A 12,459-nucleotide genomic window follows, 5' to 3' on the forward strand; every position below is an offset into this window, starting at 1 on the left:
AAAGGGCGCCCCCCATCCAATACCAGACACAAGCATGTACTGGACAGGGGCAAACTACTCAGGAAGAGGACGGTCTGATTTCAAACCGGATGAATGGCCTGCCTGGTGTAGACACACCTAGTGTGTTCAGTGCACCAGGGCCCTGTTACCCTGCCCCCGGCCCCTGCCCCCAGCTCTCACCTTCCTGGCACTGGGAATGAAGTCTTTGTCCAAACTGACGATTCGAAACTTCACTGGAAAGGAGCAGAGACAGAGGTGGGATCAGCCCTGACTTGGTTTGTCTGAGTGAATTCCCAGCTGGGGAAGGTGCCAGCCAGACACCCGGGCACTGACGGCCTCTGTGAACCCACAGAATGGGCACAGCCCGGGCAGTGCAGTGCCAGCTTCCCCGCGCTGCCCTCTGCCAACGACCACAGCCCTGCCCTGCATGGCTGGAGGCTGCCAGGGGGGGCTGATCGGTGCCCCTGCAGCGTCTGTGCCATCACCAAGGACGGGCTGAGACCCCCACTTGGTTCCATACAGGCCCCCAAACAGGCCTCAGGTTTTGGGCCTCTCACCCCATGGGACCAGGTGCAGACAGGCCTGGAAGTGAGAGACCCGTATCCCTCGCGAGTCCCCCAGCCTGACCCCAGAGCCCAGGAGTCCGTCCCAAGGGGCTGGGGCCCCAGGACTCTCCCTCCAGCAGCTCCTACCCTCTCACCTGTCTGTCCCGGCTTGTAGACAGCCTTGTCCGTCTGCACAAAGGTCCCGGGCTCCAGTGCCCGCAGCAGCACTTTCTTCCGCTCAGAGAACTGCAGGGCATCTCCCCGGATCGAGACGTGCAGCTCTGCCACTTCCTGCTGCCCCCCGGACGGGGCTGGAACCTGCACCGGGACCCCAGCAAGGCCACAGCAGCTGGTAACGGGCTGGTCGTAGTGCAGACCCGCTATCGTGTGGGGAGGGGGGCAGTGGTGTTTGTGAGTCCCTGTTCCAGCCCCCCCAACACAGGAAACCCCTCCTCAGCCTGGGGGCCCTGAATGGGAGGGAGCATGAAACTGGGGTGCTCGATGGAGTTGGAAGCCAGGGCGCTCTCTGTACCCCCCTCCCCATCCCCGCTCCCTCCTGCCTGTCGCTGCTGAGGGATGGTCTCAAGTTCTGTGGCTACAGCTGCCCATCGAGTGACCAGCTCCGTGCCCAGGCCAGTCCCCTGAGCCCTGCTGTGCCCGGGCCCTGAGGCTGGGTGGGGGCTGCAGACCCGGGGCTGACGGGCTCCGTGCCCACGACCAGTGCCCGGGGCCGTGCCCATGGCTGCGGGCGAGGGCTCACCTGGAAGCGCACGTTCTCGTGCAGACGGGGCCCCTGGACCTCTCTCTCCAGCAGGGGGATAGCGCTGGACCCATCCCCCCTCTCCAGCCGGACGCTCACCCGGACGGTCTCGTTGAGGTCGCTGAGATGAACTGACACCGTCCCCGTGTGCGGGTGGTAGAGCGCGGCTGGGCTCACCACCACATAGTGCCTGGGGAGGGGAAAGCACCATGGGCAGTGCGGGAGGGGGAGGGCAGGGGAGAGCCCAGAGCCTCCCCCAGGGCTGGGGGTGACTCCCGATTCCTGTGTGTCCCTCCTGCTGGGGACAGAGCTGGGTCGACGGGGCTGGAGGCTGGTTCGTTTCTCTAACCACAGGGCAGGGGCAGGGCAAGGCCCCCCCCGCTGCATCCCCCGCCCCAGCCTGCCTCCCGCAGAGCTGGAGGGGCCCCAGGGGCACAGAGAGGGGCTCAGTCCCCATCCATCCCTGGCTCCTTGGCTGCTCGGTCTCCCCAGAAGGGGGGAGCTAATGGTGCTGAGAGTGAACAGAGGCCCCTATGCACAGCAGGGGCCGGGGGGGCTGATTAGTCTGGGGCTGGACTGAGCACCTGAGCCCTTTGCAGCCAGTAACCAGCTTAGCTACAACCCCACCCCCACCCCCAGGCCACTCTGCACCCCGGGGCCTCCGCCCGCTCTCGCAGGGACCCTTCGGCGTTTGCACCTTCGGGGCACTCCCAGGTTCTGGCTGAGACGTTCGTTTAACGCCCTGTGTTCGTCGGTAATTACTGTTCTATTTCACTGTGGCCTGGAGACCCAGCCCAGCCTGGCCCCCCTGCACTGGGGCTGGACAGACCCGCAGGCAGAGACAGGCCGTGGCCCGAGGAGGTGACAGGCTGAGGGAGCAGGCGGCCACAGAGGATTATCACCCCATGGTACAGAGCGGAGCTGAGGCTCAGAGGGTCGGTGTCTGGCCGGGGGCGCACAGGGCGTCTGTAGCAGAGCTGGGCACTGAACCCAGCTCTCCTGCTCCCCAAGCCACTGTCTTAACCAGAGCCAACCTCCCCCGGCGCTAGGAGGGGCAAGACCAGGGGGCCAGGAGGGACCTAGCGTCGGGGTCTGAGTTCCCAGGGGAGAACGGAATTGTCCTGTCAGTTTTGGAGTGAGCAGCCCCCTGCTCGGTGCCCTCGACTGCTTCCAACCCCCCCGCCCAGCACCGCCCACCACAGAGACAGACAGACACGGACAGGGCTTACGGCTCTGCAGACGTCCCAGCTGTGAGGTGCAGGAGGAGCAGCAGGCAGGCCGGGGTTACTGGGGCCCCCATTCCTGGGGTTTCAGTCAGATGGGCAGGTGCAAGGGGACACACACACGTCACCCCCCTCTGGGTCCTTCTCCCTCTCTCTCTCCTCCCCACTCTGTGCTGGAGACCAGCCTGCTCTGTCCTGATATAGACTCTGGAGCCAGAGTTTCGCTTTGATCCAGGGTAAACAAGGGTCATGTCAGGTCTCTGGCTGGAGCTGGGGGACGCAGCCAGGACAATATTTACCCACCACCCACAGCTGCTGGATTTGAGGCTCTGACAGGTTGTTGCAACTTGAATCAGAGGATGCTGCCTGGCAAAGGCTCAGGTGGGCCAGGAGGCCCCTTGCATTGGTTACAGGGCAGGGGGTGGGGCCCCTCTGGGGGTCGGTGGTGATGCAGAAGTCAGGATGCTGGGAAAGCCCTGGCCGGAGCAGGGGAGAGGCACTTGCTGAGAAATGAGTTTGTTAAAGTCGGTTCTGGCAGCGACCCCACTACCGCAAAGCAAATGAGAAGAACGTTTGCTTACTGAGCATGTCTCATGAAAACCCCGTTCACGATCGCTTCTAACGTTCCCAAACTGGGACTGCCGGGGAGGAATTTTCCATGCTCAGGCTCTGCCTTGGGTTGAATTTTTTTGGTAAACTTTCAGCAAAAACTAATCACACTGTTTCTTAGAACACGGTTAGCATTAACACAGGTAGGTTTTTCCAGGGCGATCCATTTTTCTGAGCATTTCTTTGAGGAGTTATAGTGCCTCCAGGCCTCGGAGCCTGGAACTGAAATTTGGCAGGGGGATTGTGCTAGGCCAGGGGTGGCCAACCGGAGCCTGAGAAGGAGCCAGAATTTATCAATGTATGTTGCCAAAGAGCCACAGTGATATGTCAACAGCTCCCCACCCCCACTCCCAGCGCCTCCCACCCACCGGCAGCCCCGCTAATGAGCACCTCCCCCTCCCTCCCCGTACCTCCTGATCAGTTGTTTCGTGGTGTGCAGGAGGCTGGAGGGGGGGAGCGAGGGCAAGGCTGGCTCAGGGGAGGGGGCGACAAGGGGTGGAATGGGGGCAGGGCCTGTGGCAGAGCCAGGGGTTGAACCAGGCCTGGCCTTCCCATGAGGCAGCCGCCCCAGGTGCCAGACTCGGTGTGTGGCGAGGGGCACCACTAGGTCCCAGAGTGTAGAAAATGGTGTCTGCTGCTGGTGCACCTGTATTCTCTCTGCTCCAGATGCACAGAGATGGGGAAGTGCTGTGCTGGAGGGAGGAGAGCACAAGAGACAGAACTGGCAGGCACGAGAAAAGGGGCGAGGGAATAACAGAAAGCAGCAGGAGCTGCAGGGAGAGAGGAGGAGGCGCCTCTTATGTACCCCTCTAGCACCCCCAGGAACCTGGACTGATTAACACCAGCTTCTCAGGGAGCTTCCTGTGTCCTGCTGCTTCCCTGAACCCACTTCAGGAGAACAGGCAGTCAGCTGAAGTAGTAGGAGCCAGTTAAGTCCTTAATGACAGGTTTCAGAGTAGCAGCCGTGTTAGTCTGTATTCGCAAAAAGAAAAGGAGTACTTGTGGCACCTTAGAGACTAACAAATTTATTAGAGCATAAGCTTTCGTGAGCTACAGCTCACTTCATCGGATGCATCTGGTGGAAAAAACAGAGGGGAGATTGATATACACACACAGAGAACATGAAACAATGGGTTTATCAGACACACTGTAAGGAGAGTGATCACTTAAAATAAGCCATCACCAGCAGCAGGGGGTGGAAAGGAGGAAAACCTTTCATGGTGACAAGCAGGTAGGCTATTTCCAACAGTTAACAAGAATATCTGAGGAACAGTGGGGGGTGGGGTGGGAGGGAGAAATACCATGGGGAAATAGTTTTACTTTGTGTAATGACTCATCCATTCCCAGTCTCTATTCAAGCCTAAGTTAATTGTATCCAGTTTGCAAATTAATTCCAATTCAGCAGTCTCTCATTGGAGTCTGTTTTTGAAACTTTTTTGTTGAAGGATAGCCACTCTTAGGTCTGTAATGGAGTGACCGGAGAGATTGAAGTGTTCTCCGACTGGTTTTTGAATGTTATAATTCTTGACGTCTGATTTGTGTCCATTCATTCTTTTACGTAGAGACTGTCCGGTTTGACCAATGTACATGGCAGAGGGGCATTGCTGGCACATGATGGCATATATCACATTGGTAAATGTGCAGGTGAACGAGCCTCTGATAGTGTGGCTGATGTGATTAGGCCCTATGATGGTGTCCCTTGAATAGATATGTGGACAGAGTTGGCAACGGGCTTTGTTACTAGGCAGCTCTCCAACACCACTTTCTACAAGCCATTACTCTCTGATCCCACTGAGAGTTACCAAAAGAAACTACAGCATTTGCTCAAGAAACTCCCTGAAAAAGCACAAGAACAAATCCGCACAGACACACCCCTAGAACCCCGACCTGGGGTATTCTATCTGCTACCCAAGATCCATAAACCTAGAAATCCTAAATGCCCCATCATCTCAGGCATTGGCACCCTGACAGCAGGATTGTCTGGCTATGTAGACTCCCTCCTCAGGCCCTACGTTACCAGCACTCCCAGCTATCTTCGAGACACCACTGACTTCCTGAGGAAACTACAGTCCATTGGTGATCTTCCTAAAAACACCATCCTGGCCACTATGGATGTAGAAGCCTCTACACCAACATTCCACACAAAGATGGACTACAAGCCGTCAGGAACAGTATCCCCGATACTGTCACGGCTAACCTGGTGGCTGAACTTTGTGACTTTGTCCTCACCCATAACTATTTCACATTTGGGGACAATGGAGACCTTCAAATCAGCGGCACTGCGATGGGTACCCGCATGGACCCACAGTATGCCAACATTTTTATGGCTGACTTAGAACAACGCTTCCTCAGCTCTCATCCCCTAATGCCCCTACTCTACTTGCGCTACATTGATGACATCTTCATCATCTGGACCCATGGAAAAGAAGCCCTTGAGGAATTCCACCAGGATTTCAACAATTTCCATCCCACCATCAACCTCAGCCTAGACCAGTCCACACAAGAGAGCCACTTCCTGGACACTACGGTGCTAATAAGCGATGGTCACATAAACACCACCCTATATCGGAAACCTACTGACCGCTATTCCTACCTACATGCCTCTAGCTTTCATCCAGATCATACCACACGATCCATTGTCTACAGCCAAGCTCTACGATATAACCGCATTTGCTCCAACTCCTCAGACAGAGACAAACACCTACAAGATCTCTATCATGCATTCCTACAACTACAATACCCACCTGCTGAAGTGAATAAACAGATTGACAGAGCCAGAAGAGTACCCAGAAGTCACCTACTACAGGACAGGCCCAACAAAGAAAATAACAGAACGCCACTAGCCATCACCTTCAGCCCCCAACTAAAACCTCTCCAACGCATCATCAAGGATCTACAACCTATCCTGAAGGACGACCCATCACTCTCACAGATCTTGGGAGACAGGCCAGTCCTTGCTTACAGACAGCCCCCCAATCTGAAGCAAATACTCACCAGCAACCACACACCACACAACAGAACCACTAACCCAGGAACCTATCCTTGCAACAAAGCCCATTGCCAACTCTGTCCACATATCTATTCAGGGGACACCATTATAGGACCTAATCACATCAGCCACACTATCAGAGGCTCGTTCACCTGCGCATCTACCAATGTGATATATGCCATCATGTGCCAGCAATGCCCCTCTGCCATGTACATTGGTCAAACTGGACAGTCTCTACGTAAAAGAATGAATAGACACAAATCAGACGTCAAGAATTATAACATTCAAAAACCAGTTGGAGAACACTTCAATCTCTCCGGTCACTCGATTACAGACCTGAGGGTGGCTATCCTTCAACAAAAAAGCTTCAAAAACAGACTCCAACGAGAGACTGCTGAATTGGAATTAATTTGCAAACTGGATACAATTAACTTAGGTTTGAATAGAGACTGCGAATGGATGAGTCATTACACAAAGTAAAACTATTTCCCTATGTTATTTCTCCCCCCCACCCCACCCCCCACTGTTCCTCAGATGTTCTTGTTAACTGCTGGAAATAGCCTACCTTGCTTGTCACCATGAAAGGTTTTCCTCCTTTCCCCCCTCTGCTGCTGGTGATGGCTTATTTTAAGTTATCACTCTCCTTACAGTGTGTCTGATAAACCCATTGTTTAATGTTCTCTGTGTGTGTATATCAATCTCCCCTCTGTTTTTTCCACCAAATGCATCCGATGAAGTGAGCTGTAGCTCACGAAAGCTTATGCTCTAATAAATTTGTTAGTCTCTAAGGTGCCACAAGTCCTCCTTTTCTTTTTAAGTCCTTAAGACACTGATATCTTCCCTCACTCAGGTCCTGCTACCAGCCTGCTTATTTGTCCCCTTCAACTGAGTGTTGAGAGCCACTATAGCTGGCACAGAACAGCAGTCATGAGTGAAAGAAGAAAACACCCCTCTGGGGCAGCATTCAGAAAAAGAAAGAAAGCAAAGGAAGCTTTTCTATCTAAGCAGGAAGGAGCTCTCCTGAGATACATAGACAGGAATGTTCACAGTGAGCCTTCAGGCCTCAGGGAGGATGTGAGTCGTGAGGAGAGGCCTGATCTCCCAGTTAGTCAGAGTGCAGGTGATCTGGCAGCTATTGCAGCATCCATATCTCCATCTCAAATGGATGTAACCATGCACATTCCTGAAAAAAAGTGTAGATCAGAGAAGTGTGTGGTGGAGGTAGAAGAAACAGCTGCTGCTGAGTTTAGTTCCTTAAGTCTAGATGATCCAGGACTTTGGACCCACTTGAGCAGTAGCCTGAGGGACTTCCTTGTATTGCATGGGCCACAGCAAGTGAAAAACTTCATGTTCCCCAAAGAGAATGAAAATAGAAGTTTCCATCCAATACATTACTGGTGTGAAATCCCCAATGGTGACAAATAGGAGAGGCCATGGATTATGTACTCAAAAACCCGGAATGTTGCATACTGTTTTTGTTGCAAACTCTTCCAGTCTAATGTTCCAGCCACACTGGGTTCTACAGGAACAAAGGACTGTAAAAATCTGGCTAGAAATCTGGCATGCCATGAGAAGGCAGCAAATCACCAGAGAGCATTCCGTAGGTGGAAAGAGCTTGAGATGAGACTAAGGTTAAAGGCCACCATAGATGATCAGCCTCAAGAGAAGATTGCATCAGAGTTTCTTTACTGGCAAAATGTTTTGCAAAGGCTCACTGTCATTGTGAGAATGCTTTTTACCCAAAACCTAGCACTGTGTGGCACTTCAGATCAGTTGTATGTACCGAACAATGGAAACTTCCTTAAAATTATGGAGATGATGGCTGAATTTGATGCTGGACTTCAGGAGCGTCTAAGAAGAGTCACCACCCAAAAAATGTACACACACCACCACCTTGGAAAAACAATTCAAAATGAGATCATACAGTTACTGGCAACAAAAGTCAAACAGAAGATTGTGGCAGATCTGAAGTCAGCAAGATATTCCTCTGTTATTCTGGACTGCACACCTGACATCAGCCATACAGAACAAATGACTTTAATGGTGCGTTTTGTAACAACAGCAGAACCTAGTGAAAGTGTCCCTGCAATGGTGACTGTCAGAGAGCATTTTCTAGAATTTATTGACATTGATGATACTACAGGAACTGGTATGACAAATGTGCTTCTTAAAAAGCTGGAAGATACAGGAATTGCGATAGCTGACATGAGAGGTCAGGGCTACGATGATGGTGCCAACATGAGAGGACAGAACAGAGGAGTGAAGACACGGATCCGAGAGTTAAACCCTCAAGCTTTTTTTGTCCCATGCAATTCTCATTCATTGAACTCGGTGGTCAGTGATGCAGCATCAGTTTCTACTGAGGCTGCTGAATTTTTTAATGTAATTCAAAGCATCTACGTATTTATCTCTGCATCAACTCATCGATGGCAAATTTTGAAGCAACATCTGGGAACATCCTCTCTGACACTGAAACCACTGAGTGCCACATGATGGGAAAGTCAAGTGGAGGCGATAAAGCCTATCAAACACCAAATTGGGAAGCTAGATGATGCCATAGTTGCCATTATGGAGGATAAGGCTATGACAGGAACTGTTTGTGGGAGAACAGTGGCAGAGGGAAATGGAATCACCAGAAACATACATAACTTCACATTTCTGTGTGGCTTAGTGTTGTGGCATGACATACTGTTTGAAATAAATGTTGTAAGCAAGAGACTCCAAGGTGTTGACCTTGATATATCTGGAGCAATGGAACAACTGGACAAAGCAAAGTCATACCTACAGTCTTACCTGTCAGATGAGGGATTTCAAAACGTTCTGAAGACTACACAGAAGTTGACAGAGGAACTTCACACTGAAGCTATTTTCCCACCCATTCAAGAATACAAGAGTCAGCGACAGTGATAAAGACTACAGACAACACAAAAATTGGAGGAGTGTTAAATAACGAAGATGACAGGTCACTGATACAGGCTTCTATAGATAACTTGGTAAGCTGGGCACAGGCAAACAATATGTGTTTCAAAAAGAAAAGGAGTACTTGTGGCACCTTAGAGACTAACAAATTTATTAGAGCATAAGCTTTCGTGAGCTACAGCTCACTTCATCGGATGCATTTGGTGGAAAAAACAGAGGAGAGATTTATACACACACACAGAGAACATGAAACAATGGGTTTATCATACACACTGTAAGGAGAGGAGTACCCATGGCACCTTAGAGACTAACAAATTTATTAGAGAATAAGCTTTCGTGAGCTACAGCTCACTTCATCGGATGCATCCGATGAAGTGAGCTGTAGCTCACGAAAGCTTATGCTCTAATAAATTTGTTAGTCTCTAAGGTGCCATGGGTACTCCTTTTCTTTTTGCGAATACAGACTGTAAGGAGAGTGATCACTTAAGATAAGCCATCACCAGCAGCAGGGCGGGGGAAAGAAGGAAAACCTTTCATGGTGACAAGCAAGGTAGGCTAATTCCAGCAGTTAACAAGAATATCAGAGGAACAGTGGGGGGTGGGGTGGGAGGGAGAAATACCATGGGGAAATAGTTTTACTTTGTGTAATGACTCATCCATTCCCAGTCTCTATTCAAGCCTAAACAACAACGCATCATCAAGGATCTACAACCTATCCTGAAGGACGACCCATCACTCTCACAGATCTTGGGAGACAGACCAGTCCTTGCTTACAGACAGCCCCCCAATCTGAAGCAAATACTCACCAGCAACCACACACCACACAACAGAACCACTAACCCAGGAACCTATCCTTGCAACAAAGCCCGTTGCCAACTCTGTCCACATATCTATTCAGGGGATACCATCATAGGGCCTAATCACATCAGCCACACTATCAGAGGCTCGTTCACCTGCGCATCTACCAATGTGATATATGCCATCATGTGCCAGCAATGCCCCTCTGCCATGTACATTGGCTAAACTGGACAGTCTCTACGTAAAAGAATGAATGGACACAAATCAGACGTCAAGAATTATAACATTCAAAAACCAGTTGGAGAACACTTCAATCTCTCTGGTCACTTGATCACAGACCTGAGTGTGGCTATCCTTCAACAAAAAAGATTCAAAAACAGACTCCAACGAGAGACTGCTGAATTGGAATTAATTTGCAAACTGGATACAATTAATTTAGGCTTGAATAGAGACTGGGAATGGATGAGTCATTACACAAAGTAAAACTATTTCCCCATGGTATTTCTCCCTCCCACCCCACCCCCCACTGTTCCTCTGATATTTTTGTTAACTGCTGGAATTAGCCTACCTTGCTTGTCACCATGAAAGGTTTTCCTCCTTTCCACCCCCTGCTGCTGGTGATGGCTTATCTTAAGTGATCACTCTCCTTACAGTGTGTATGATAAACCCATTGTTTAATGTTGTCTGTGTGTGTGTATATAAATCTCTCCTCTGTTTTTTCCACCAAATGCATCCGATGAAGTGAGCTGTAGCTCACGAAAGCTTATTCTCTAATAAATTTGTTAGTCTCTAAGGTGCCACAAGTACTCCTTTTCTTTTTGCGAATACAGACTAACACGGCTGCTACTCTGAAATATGTGTTTCGGTGTAGCTAGGTGTAAATGTACACATCTAGGAACAAAGCATGTAGGCCATACTTACAGGATTGGGGACTCTATTCTGGAAAGCGATGACTGAAAAAGTTTGGGAAGGGTGTGTGGATCAGCTGAACATGGCCTTCCAATGTGATGCTGTGGCCAAAAGGGTTAATATGATCGTTGGATGCATAAACAGGGGAATCTGGAGTAGGAGTAAAGAGGTTATTTTATCTCTGTACAGTATTTGGCACTGGTGCGACTGCTGCTGGAATACTGTGTCCAGTTCCAGTGTCCGTCGTTCAAGAAGGATTTGAGAAAAATGGAGCGAATTCGGAGAAGAGCCACGAGAATGACTAATGGATTGGAAACATGGGTTATAGTGATATCCTCAAGAGCTGAATTTATTAGCTTTCCACAGAGATGGGCTAAGGGGCGATATGGTTACAGTCTATATGTACCTACATGGAGGACAAATATTGGATAACAGGCTCTTTAATTTAGCAGAGAAAGGTATAACATGATCCAATAGCTGGAAGTTGAAGCTAGACAAATCGAAATATAGTATACATTTTTAACAGTGAGGGTAATTTTTAAATCAAGATGAGATGCTTTTCTAAAAGATCTGCTCTAGGAATTATATTTGGGAAATTCCCTGGCCTGGGTTATACAGGAGGTCTGACTAGATGATCACAATGTTCTCTTCCGGCCTTGGAATCTATCAAGCTATGAATATTTGTCTTTCTACACTGCATCTGCACTGAGCATGCTTCAGCCCTGGTCTCTTCCATCCACAGTGAATATGCAATCATTGGGGCTGGCTGTGTCCTGACCTGTAGGGAGACTCACAAGAGAGCTCTGGGTTTGGGAAGAGTGGGAGGGGAGAGGGTTGTTCTGTCAGCTCCCCTCCCCCACCACTGCAGATACCTACACAGCAGTGATGAGCTGCCAAAATCTTAACAACCAGTTCCCTCCTCACCCCATGAGGGGGTCATGGCCCACCCTTGTCCCCCGGGACTCCTGCCCCATCCAACCCCCCACGTTCCTTGACACCCCCTCCCCCACCGGGACCCCTGCCCCATCCACCCCCCTCCCTTGTCCCCTAAATGCCCCCAGAACCGGGCAGGAGGGTCTCATGGGCCACCGTAGTGGGTGCCCACCCCACCCCTAAGAGCCAGAGGGACCTGCTGGGGGGCGAGGTGGGGAGTCCCGGCGGTGCTTACCTGGGGCAGCTCCCAGGAAGCATCCGGCTGGTCCCTCTGGCTCCTAGGGGTGGGGAGCGTAGCTGGGGGGGGAGCAGGGGGAGCGGCCGCTCCCCCACTGATCATATCAAAAGTGGCGCTTTAGGCACCGACTCCCTGGGGGCTCTGGGGCTGGAGCCCCTACGGGGGAAATTTTGTGGGTGCAGAGCCCCCAGTGGCAGCTCCCCATCCTGCCCCGCGCCCGGCCCCAGCTCACCTCCGCTCCGCCTCTGCCTCCTCCCCTGATTGCCCCCCCGGCTCTGCTTGTCCACCCCGCTGCCCCGGCTTCCTGCGAATCAGCTGTTTGCGCGGGGAGGGCTGAGAAGCAGGCGGCGGCTTCCCGCTCAGGCCGAGGGTGGCGGAGGTGAGCTGGGGTGGGAAGCGGTTCCCCTGCGTCCCCCCCTGGGTTACCAGCTGCAATGCAGGCGGCCCCCCTCACGCCCCCCCAGCCCCAGCTCACCTCCCTGGGCCTGAGCAGGAAGCCACCACCTGCTTCTCAGCCCTCCCCGGCTTCCCGCGTG

The sequence above is a fragment of the Dermochelys coriacea genome, chromosome 27 (genome assembly GCF_009764565.3).
Source record: "Dermochelys coriacea isolate rDerCor1 chromosome 27, rDerCor1.pri.v4, whole genome shotgun sequence".
NCBI classification, from domain to species: Eukaryota; Metazoa; Chordata; order Testudines; family Dermochelyidae; genus Dermochelys; species Dermochelys coriacea.